The sequence below is a fragment of the Plectrocnemia conspersa genome, unplaced genomic scaffold, assembly GCF_051122295.1.
Source record: "Plectrocnemia conspersa isolate PC_06_02 unplaced genomic scaffold, ASM5112229v1 ptg000014l, whole genome shotgun sequence".
Taxonomy (NCBI): Eukaryota; Metazoa; Arthropoda; class Insecta; order Trichoptera; family Polycentropodidae; genus Plectrocnemia; species Plectrocnemia conspersa.
In genome coordinates this window covers 31,836,685-31,848,325 of record NW_028277178.1, presented here as the reverse complement: position 1 = coordinate 31,848,325, position 11,641 = coordinate 31,836,685, and the positions used below count along the sequence as shown (strand labels likewise).

General features: G+C 28.7%; 1 long non-coding RNA gene across 1 annotated transcript in view; it reads right to left on the bottom strand.

Annotated features, from left to right (window-relative positions):
- Positions 1-2,724: 2,724 nt before the first annotated feature.
- The window catches only part of LOC148226789 (uncharacterized), a 45,346-nt gene continuing 36,429 nt past the window's right edge, over positions 2,725-11,641 (bottom strand). The window contains exons 3-4 of the long non-coding RNA XR_015812243.1: positions 9,705-9,839; positions 2,725-3,069 (exon numbers count right to left, since the gene is read on the bottom strand). This is a non-coding gene — a long non-coding RNA (uncharacterized LOC148226789). The remainder of the gene's footprint in view (positions 3,070-9,704; positions 9,840-11,641) is intronic.

Genomic DNA, 11,641 nt, shown 5'->3' with positions numbered 1-11,641 from the left:
TAAATAATAAAAACACAGATAACTAATTCTGTTTTACATCATTTAGTTATTTACTAGCTCGAAAATACATTAAATGTGTCGAGACTAATATTATCGTTTGAGTTGAGTACCCAGGTCGATAGTTGTCAATCGCTCATTTTATTAGTGCGAGCGAGTAAGCGAGCTCTGCTATCATAACGGCATCTCGCTCTTTTTTCCGACTTAAAATTTTTATTTTTATTTCATAACAGACACACAATATAAAGTAATAATTATGCACAATTATAGCATATGATCCCGTTTCATCCCATATCATAAAAATATAGATGCCCTTAGAAGGAAAAAATCAGTTTTAAAGCAATTATTGACAACCTAAATCTGTCAAGTCTAGCGCGATGCCGTCCTAACAGCGCGCGCTTTGACCATGTTCCGATGAAAAATTTTACAATAAACTTACACTTGTAAATTTAAAATTATTGAGTTATTTGCATAAGTTAAAAATTCAATATTACTGAAATGTGTTTAACAGAAGTCTTTTTACTATTAATAAATTTAAATTTTCAAAATTTGCTTGAACACAAAGCCAATAAATGCATTCAAAGTTTTGTCGACATATTGTCGACGTTCGAGTACAACGCTTGAAATACGATGTCGACACATAGTCGACTTACGAGCGCAAAGGGTTAATAAGGATGAATTAGACAATATAGTGTAAAGAATGGGACCACACAAAAGTCCTCGTTACTTCTAGAAAAAAAAGGGTTTCACATAAATATTACTCAATTATTATCCGATTCATTGAAAGAATATTTCTTTGTTCCGAAACGGTCACAGGAAGCAATATATTACCGGAAGACAAAAAGCATCGTAGTCACAATATTCTCGTTGCGCAATTCGACTTCAGTAAGATGTCCATGAAGCAAATGTCACTTTCTAGAAGCATTTAACTAATAAATTATTACCAGTTTCAACAGCGTCTTTTTGGTCGAGGTCATATTTCATAGGGTTAGAAAACTTGATTGTCAAATATATTTTATTTTTAATTTCAACTGATAAATATTTTTCTCTATTTTTAAATAAAAAAGGTGTAATTATAGAAATGTAAATTAACTAATATAATTGTAAAATATTTTAAAAACTAAAATATTTTTAAATTATCTATTATAAACAGAAATTTTTGTTGTTTGAAATTTTCACTGTGCGCAATTTTTGTTTGTGTAATAATCAACTGACAGAAGCTCGTTTTATCGAAATATGTTCTAAATATCTGAATTTTGTATTAAATGGCGACTATTAAAAAATAAAATTAATTGATCCTACTCAATGAAACAATATATTAAATATGGAGATTGATAGAAATATATATAAAGGTCTTCTTATGATAGTAAAAAATAATACATACTACATTGAAAGTATAGAAAAGATTGAAATTTCAATACCTATGTTTAATAAATTAGTTAGATACGATAATGAAACATTTAATGTAAAATTTAGAGAGTTTTAGAAGAAACATATATTGTAAATTTAAAAAATAAACGTGTATTGATGAATTGGATGTGAATATAATTAAAGAAACATGGGAAATATTAGGAACTAAATTAAAAAGCAGTATAATCCCAAAGAGAGCATCGGTCTTCGAGCAGATGTGGAAAATAATAAAAAAAAATTAATACTACTCAGAGAATAGATTTAACAGCTTAACGCCCGTAGACTCGTGTACAAGTCTTGATAGAACATTATATAATGGTCGTGGACTCAAGCTTGAGTCCTGCGTCATGCGTTTTCCTTTATTAAAAAATACTGGGATACTATATAGTTACCACTACACGATAATGAAAGATGGTAGCATACTATTTTTATATAATATCAAATAAAATTTTTTTTTTTTTAAAAAGAGTCGTCTTATCAATGCAATGAGTTATTATTGCCTTTTTCGGGTATGTGACTTGTATGAATCACAATTATTTATTTCATTTAAGATATATTATTTTATGTTACACTCTTTGAACAGAAATAAAATTTAGGGGCAAAACTGTTGGACTATGTAAACATAAAAAAACCCAATCAAAAGAAATTGAAACATCCGCATTTGATAGCACATCAATTAACATAGTTTTCCCACTTGAAATACTGTATATTATTGCAAAATTAAAAAATAAAAACGTTACAGTATATGTAGATAGTTCTTTGATAACACAATAATCAAAGAACTTCCAAGAAATAGCATTCATTAACCCACGAACATTTTTACCGGCTGTTTGTGATTTTGATATTTCCCCACCATTTGGAAAACCGCAATGATTCACAAATTAAGAAACCAGGGGAAAAAGCTACAATTCGGATAAATTATCGTTGTATTAGTTTATTGCTGTCATTAAGTAAAATATTTAAATAAAATAATATTATTGCGCTTAAAATAATCTCTGAGGAATAAAATCACGAGCGAATAAATATGTTTTTTTCATTCCTAATATTTCGTGTAAATTGGAAATATTTGCAATGGTTACAACCCAGTTTTTTATAATTTAATAATATGTATGTTTAAATTTTTTGTTAAAAACAATTTATAAAAAACATCCATTTATAATATAATATAGTTTGCATTCACCAAATTTTTCAGCGTCCGTTTTCTGCATACAACTGGCACAAACACATTTATTTTCACAATTACACTTATACACTACACTATATTCTTATTATTATTTATTTTTATTATTAACACTTTTTTATCTATTTCAATATATATTTTTTGAGTGATACGTATAAAAACATTCCTCAATATGAAGAGGAATTTCACAATTTCTGCAAATGTATGCCGTACCTTTCCTTATTCCACGTGCAGAACAAACACGACACTTTCTTCTCACATATTACTCCCTACATTTTATTTTTATTGGCTGATAAATTTTCAGCGTATCCGAAAGCCTTTCTGGTGGATCAACAGCACGGGCACGGCAAGATGTGATAGAAACCGATAATATGTCTTCAAAATCGATAGATTCCACTGAATTCTGCATCCATTCTTTAGCCTTACTCAAAAGAAAATCTTTGAATTTAATTTTTCCGTTACGATTCAAATTTTGATAGACACTGAAAGTATAAAAAAATGCACATTAAAATAAATAAACAACAACGTTTTTTGTTTATTCAATTGTTTTTCGAAATATTAGGTAACTACGTAACTAGGTATTGATCGGCGAGATCAACAAATACCTTTCATGTATTTTTTATAGTCCTTTATACATTGAAGCTTATATATTGTAAGTCTGGTCGTTCTGATTTTTCCCCCGTGTCTATCATCTGGCTGTTATGAAAAGTAGATATCATTTTAAAATTTTGTTTTCTAAATTTGGATAAGCATTTGACCTTTTCTGGCGTGTTTCATATGTAGGGGTCTTAATTTTATATTTTTTTAAGGATACTGGGAGACTCCTATTTCTATGGATAGTTCCACAAAATTCTGTTTTCCGTATAAATAAATCTTTTGCGAGTAAAACGCTTTTATAAGAATCGTCAGCATAAATCCAGCGGGAAAAAATCCACGAGCGTTAAGCTGTTAATAAATATGGAGGTTGTTGGAAATATATATAAAGATAAAAAATGAAAAATATACTATTATACATTGAGAGTATAGAAGAGATGTGCATTCAATACATAAGTTCAATAAATCGGTACTGATGAGTACTTTAGCAAAAGGCTAAAATAAATTATGCTTATTCCAAAGAATAAATATTTCTCACAATATACTACAGGGGTCCAAATTAAGACTAGTGTTGTTTATAGAAAAATTTAAAATAAATCTGTTTTCAGACGACATTTTAATTTATTGTATAGGTGATAATGTTAAAGAAGTTGTAAGTAAACTGAAGAATAAATTAGGTATATAAAAAAGATTGTTGAAAAATAATGTAATTGAACTAAATGAAAATAAAACTAAATGTATGAATATAAATTATAAAGATTCGTTAGATAATGATATAAAAATAGTTATAAATAGCCCTTTTATAAAAATAGTTGATAATATTAAATATTTAGGAGTAATTGTCGATAAAAATTAGTTGAAAAAATAGTAGAAAAATAGGTATATCTAGGATTTTTAATACATTAAATAAAATAAAAAATTAAATGTTTTTTATTTATTATTTTTTCAGTTATATATGTAAATATGTAACTATCTGGGTGACTTAAAAACAGTGAAAGATCAGGCATCGTACATGTATGCAAAGTATTCATTATTGTATATTACAATCATTTTTGTCATCAAATGAAAGTGAACGCGTAAGGCTTTTTTCCTCATTTGGTTATAAAATGAAGAACGAACTACCCTTCGTCACCGTAGAGTACTGGAGGGCGTTTGACATATGACCCGCGGGTCAAAGTCGAGGTCTACGAGAGCTGTGAGCCTTTTCTCGTGTCTAGTCTAATTCGACATTTTCCCAAATAAATTGTGGCGAGAACAGGGCGAGCTCTAGAAACCGGCAATTTGAGTGTCAAATCCATCAATGGTCAATCCGTCCGAGAGATTTACGAATGCGTTCGGAAAAATTAAAGCGTCAGGATAAAGACCGACGGCGAGATCTGACGATAATAAAAACTAGACGATAATTGGAACCATTAAATCATTTGTAACATATCCAAACGGACGATCACGAATCTTCAACGTTTCGAGGTGAACGCATATTTCAACGCGCTCTAACTGGACTTGTGAACCAAATTGGATTATTATGATTTATTTTCATATTTAGCAATTAAATATATACTAGCATCGTATCAGTTAAAAATGCTATTCATGTAAAAGTAAAACAATAATAAAATGTTATATTGCAAAAAGACTCGTGTGTCAGAAAAAAAACTTAAAATTATAAATCAAGGGCTCAGCGAAATAGTGTACCCTAATGTTAAAAATTAAAGCTTTTTTTAATACATAGGTGTACGCTTTTTAATATTTTAATAATAAATACTATCTAAGTTGTCCCTTAAACAAATATCGTTTCCTGATTAGTAGTGATAGAGGTACTAAATCACTCCTGATCCACAAAAAGAGTGATAAATTGTCTATAGAAAACTCTAATCGCCGTTCCTTAAGTACTAGCCAAGTTGCTTATTATAATTATTTAAATATATATCAGGCTTTAGTGATTTTGTAACACGGTTTTTGATCCCGTTTTTCCAGTCATTTCTTGAAAGTATTGGCAAGTATCTCAAGTATAAAATCATTGACTTTCAATATAGACTTTTAAAAATCATTCGGCAAAGTTTTTGAAAGTTAAGCAATTTCGATTGTTCGAACGGTCTTAGTTTTTTCTCAAGTTACTGTAGTTAGTAGTCGTTATATGTAAGCTATAGTAATCGTAGTTGTGACGAGTATTTCGCTGGTTGATCCAAATTGGGTCCTCTGCTCTTTCTTATTTGTAGCAATGAGATACGTGCGTCAACTTAAAATTAATTTATATCAAACATTTACTTTGAATAAAAAAATCAATTCATGACCGGAAAATTCAACTATCACAAATTTTGGCGTATGGAATATTCTCTGTACGGAAAATTCATGTGTGAAACGAACTAGTCAATGAATTCACTGTCAAAGCACTTCAATTACACACAAAGGAATTTATGAACAACGTATAGTCCGTCCAAGATATGAACGCTCATCGTCACAGTATTGGTGAGAAAATATAATAGGGTGACCATGTGAAATTACAAGTGCAATTAATTTTTACTTTTTTAATTTAATTTGTTGAGGAAAGTGTAAAATATCACTTTCTTACTTATTTTGTTTATTTATATACATATTTAACTAAAAAACATGAAATCAGTTTTGGTATCACTCTCCAGGTTGAATATCTGCTCAATATAATATTTTTAAAAATACCAATAGAATATTACAGGAATTGTTTTATTGATTACAAAATACCACAACATGACAATAATTTATAATAAAAATATAACACATTATAATTTTTAATTCAATATCCAACGTATGGTCACCCTACCCTTAAAACAGCCCTGATTTAGTATTGGTGACGTTTTCCTATCGGTGTAAAAAAATTCGCGGAAAACTGTGTATGTATGCATGCATGCGTACACGCACCCTTATTTCCAACACAACTATGACGAGCGCTAACATCTTGGACGGACTATAACTAGTTACTGTATGCTCTCACTGTTCGGTTATTGTCAAAGTATTCAAAATTAAACAATTTATATATTTAAAAGGTATTTTAAAATATTTATTTAAGGTAAACATTGTTGGCAATTTGTGTAATACTCTTTTTAAATATATTCGTTGCAGAGAATTATTCATGGGGTGTTCACTTTTTTGACCAAGACTTGTTTGTACCTAATCCGTGCAACGCTAATTTTGTTTTATAATTTATTGGCTCTATAATTAATTGCTCGTGATAAGGTTGGTTGTCAAACACGCTGTGTCAAATCTTGTTCGTTGACGATGTGACTAGCTCACGTCGGTGAGTTCTTACTAGTTAAAGCATACATTATCTAGTGAAAGTATACACTAAATGTAGCATTATAAGCATAAACTAAAACTAATAGTTAGTGCATACTTTGTCTAGTCATTGTATACTTTATCGAAATTTAACACTTAAACTGTAACAAATATAAGTAAAAAATAAACGCGCAATAAATCACTTATAAGTTAAATGTTTTTATCTATTTTATATTGTCAGTAATTTTAGGTTTGTGGTGATGTCAAAAGAAACAATTAAAATACAGTGAATTAGTATTTATATTAAAATACAGTGCATCTTTACCGATATTACTGTGCATTTCTAATGTAATAGGGTATATCAAAGTATATTCAAATCGAATTTTGGTCAATTGGAGGGCGCAAAAACAATTATCACTTCTCAGAAGTCAAAAATTCACGGCAAAAGCAATAAAATCGTGTCGGTGCCATCGCAGTGGGAACGCTCGGTAACGAGCGTTCCCACTGCGATGGCGACGGCACGATTTTATTGCTTTTGACGTGGATTTTTGACTTCTGAGAAGGGATAATTGTTTTATGCGCTCTCCTATTGGTCAAAATTCGGTTTTTATGTGCCTCATTTAATTTGTAATAATATTATAAAAAATCGTAGTATCAGTGCTAGTCGTAATGTTGATAAAAAACGTCCCATATCATATTAATCATATTAAAAGGTCCCATATTATATAAACATCCCCTTACATTTTTGTAATTTTAATCTTTATTTGGTAATATTTTTTAAAATTATATCGTTATTTTTTTACCGTCATTACATGATGTTTTTCTGTATAAATACATACAATAAAGTAATCAGTAATTCTTACAGTTGTTTTTACTTTACATTGTATGTACTTTTTTACTATTGGTGAAAACTATTATACAGGGACCACTATTTTCTTTAATACATTATCATAAACCAAATATATTTGCTCATTTTTCTATTTTTGAATTGTAAAAATCCTCAAATTTGTTTCAATTAAAATTTCAGTCTCCAGATTATATCTAAAAATGTAGGTATATAAATAATTAAAAGTAAAAATATAGAACTCTCACGAAGTCACAGTTCGGTCAAATTTGAATGGGGTAGATTTGTCATAACTCTTATAATATATTTTTATTTTCGCAATAGTTAATTAATAAAGGTTATCTAGTAAATATGCCGCACGAATGTGCGATTCATTAATAAACATATTATAGCGGACACGGTAAGATTTTCTCATGGCAGTGCTCACAATCAATTATCAATATCGAATCGTCGTATAAATTCTGTATAAAAATCAAGCACTAGCCGAGGTTTATGATATCTTCACTCATTTATCTGCCGTATCTCTAGATCTAAATGGTATATAGCAAGTGTCGGTGGAAAATAATGACAAATGCCTAGTTTGACTATAAAGAAGGCGAGACTTATTCATAGCTACCTCCCGCCGGCTCTCGCTCGTTCAACTTACTCCACAAACACCCCATAGTCGTTGTGTGTGACCTAAACGCTCTAAAATATCGTACGACTTGTCGGAAATCGAAAAAGATTACCGACGATATATGAGCGGATGACTTTCGAGATCGGAATACAAACATTTGTCATAGAGTAAAACGGTGATATTTAAATAATGTTGTTCACGTTACCAAATACTACTGCTGATTAATACTACCGGAACGATGACCCGTGCTACTCATTTCTACTCGGTGTTTGTAACAAACATATTACAAATATATAGTAAATAAATTTAGAGTAACATATACATAGATTACCGAACAACATAAACTTTAAAAAAATATTAAAATGTATACAAATGTAAAATTATATAAAAAGTCTTTAGTTAAAAATAGTGGAATGCATAAATAATCGCTTTAATTAAAGATTTTAATAAAAGTAAAATAACCTTTTAAAATTACTTTTCTAAATCAATAATTTTTAATTAATTATTTAGGAATTAATAAATAATTTATTAAGAGTCAGCATTATTAGCTTATTTACAGCATAGAAAAATAGAGCAGTTATGCATTTTCGGATCGAGGCTCATTAACAGTATCAATAGTGCAAAAGAAACTTGCGCTAAAACTATTGGTACGCTCGTTACCAAGCATTCCCACTGCGACGGCGCCGAAACAATTTTATTGCTTTTGACATAAATTTTTGCCTTCTGAGAAGTGATAATTTTAATTTTTGCGCTCTCCAATTGACCACAATTCGGTTTGAATATACTTTGATCAGCCCTCTTATATTAGAAGTGCATAATAATATCGGTAAGAATAGCTATCATATTTTTAAAATACAGTGTAATATCGAAATACAGACAAACTATGGAACAATATGTGAGATGTGATTACTGTCTGTACATATTCTTTTGTTTATTTTCCCCTGAGAAATTAGTTAGCTTAGTTTGTATTTTATACTTTATCTAATAAAAGTTCTAAAACTATAATTAGTTTTAGAACTTTCATTAGGTTAGGTTTGGGTTTGAACAGCAAATGGATGTTTCGCAACTATCAAATTGAGCTTCATAGTCAACAGCATATTAACGCCTATCAGTTAAATTATATTTTCGCTAGTAGAAATATATATCTATTGATCAAAATGTATTTGGACTTTACTAGTAAAAATAAAACTTATACACATTCACTGTAAAATTAAATAAATAGTGATAAGTATGTATATATTACTACATATAGAATAGTTGAAATCATATAATTGTAATAGCACCAGCCATATAATTTATATTTTCACTATAAAATATGTATCTACTAGTGAACATTTTTTCATATGCTTTTAAAATTTAGTTCATAACCTTTATATTTTTTTAAAATTAAAGATGGTGCAAAAATACGACAAACGTGTTAAAAGAAAAAATATGCTTTTTAAAGCTTTTATGAATTTAAATTTATTATAATAATAAACTTTTAGTACTATTTATTTAAATTTTTTACAGCTTAACAATAAAAAAAATTACTTATTCAAATATTACTTTTAAATTCGAAAATGTGATAATAATGTCAGGTTAAACTGCTTACAAAATTGTTATAATTTAGAAGTAGCTCTAACAACTACACAAGTAATAGAAGAGAGATCTCGTGACCAGACAATTGCGAAAATAATTGATAATATTGCATGGGCCATCTAATAGTTCTGTTCCGAGATGATATTCACCCATAAGTACCACAGAAAAACTATTATTTTTTTGGAAATGACGCGGGCTAGACAATGCATTTTACTTTGCAAATAATACTATTGCTACTTTACCTTTTAATGCCGATCGCCGCAGGGGCCACCAACACCTTTTATTTTTAAGACGTAAACAAATTTTTGTAGGTTTGTCGATACGACGCAATTGGACCGTAAACATCCTCATCTGCGACTCGCCATAGCTGTCTGAAACTAGAATTAATAATATTGTAAAAAACATCAGAAATTATTCAATATTGTTAATAAATAACACTGTATGATTAATAAATAGCACTTAATAACTGTTGAGATTTATTAAATGTATTTCTTTTTACAAAAAATATTATTATAAATTATGTTATAACACCTCAACAATCGTTTAAATAAAAAAAATACACTTAAGTAAGCGTGTTATAGTAATTTGATATTTATTTAATTTTTGCAATATTTTATGTATTAAATCAAACTTTTTGATATGAGATGATTACAATGTTTAAAAATAAACAATTTTAAAGTTCACAAGTATTTAAGATTAAGAACAAACTATGGTTTATATAAAACAAAAAACCGTCGAAAAATACTGTTTTTAAATTCCTTTTTTTCTTTAAAAACTGGTTTTCGAATTTCTACAGAAAACACTTTAAAAATATGTATTTTTAAATTTTCATGTTAAAATTTAGTAAAATCATCACAAAAATATTTATAATTTTTATATATTTTAGTATTGATTGAAGGAACTAAAATAGCCACTAGATGAATACTAAATCTTGTTCTTACTATATATGTAAATTACATAAACTATAAAACATCTCATTGTATATAGAACATATTTTTATCACTTAAATTGCATCAAATGATAAAAACTATTAATTTTTATGTTTAATGGTTGCTTTAAATAATTAAACATGTCTAATTTCAAAGGATCGGAAATTGTTCCCATACAAGAATTCGGATATATTCTAAGCAATATTATTTCGGGTTTAGAAGCTAAAAGGAATACATAGATTAATTTACTAAATTGTTTAACGTATTTGTCTTAATACTTTAAATAACTTTAAGGGATTTCGGGTTAAGAAGTTTAAAATTAAAAATATTTGTCTATAATATAGACTCTATAACATTTATTTACAGATTAAGTTGGTTTTTAATTTCTTCTCATAAAAAACTAATTTTGGAATTTTATTATTTGATCTAAAAATTTGCGGTTAAAACAGGCAAAATTTTAGGGCAAACTATATGTATAGTTTAGTCACCTGTAAGGTCGCATTTTACAGTGGTAGATGTTGAGATTTGATTGTTTAGTTTGCCTTTTAAATTAGTGAAGTTTGTCAATTATTAATATATTTTTTTCTTTATGTAAAATTATTTTTTATTATGTAAGCCTTTAGACATGTATATTCTAAAATAATTTTTTTGCTATGATTCTCGTAAAAGTTTGGAAAATATTTTAATGAAATAACAACATCTTATATGTCTGCTAACGTCAAATTTCATAAAATATAATGTCAAAACAATAGACGATATGGACTTTGCGGCCCTAAACGACGTAACAAAATAGGCCTCGAGTTACTTCTCGGCCACCCTGTAATTAAACGGCCGTCCACCGGTGGACACATGTACCGTGTAATCTTGATTAATGACAAAATTTTCCATAAGCTCTCATTATAATTTCATGGATCGTCGTGAATTATTGGCTTATTTATAACGTTCAAGTAACACGTAGAGCTGCACCAATAACTGGCGACACTGGACGTAATGTGCGCGCCTTATCATATAATCAAACACCAGCGGTTCCCAAACGCGCCGGCACGTAACTTAATCGATAAATATAAATTATGCAATCCTTTGTCATGTAAATATCCGAAATGCCGCGAATGCGCTTCCAGCGGTGCAAACATTGCACTTCGCAACATTTTGAGTTATATTAAAATAATTTAAATGCAATTTTGTATAATTTACTACTTTATAGCATCGTTAAAAATTTATTAATATCAAGATTTGAATAGATTTTTATT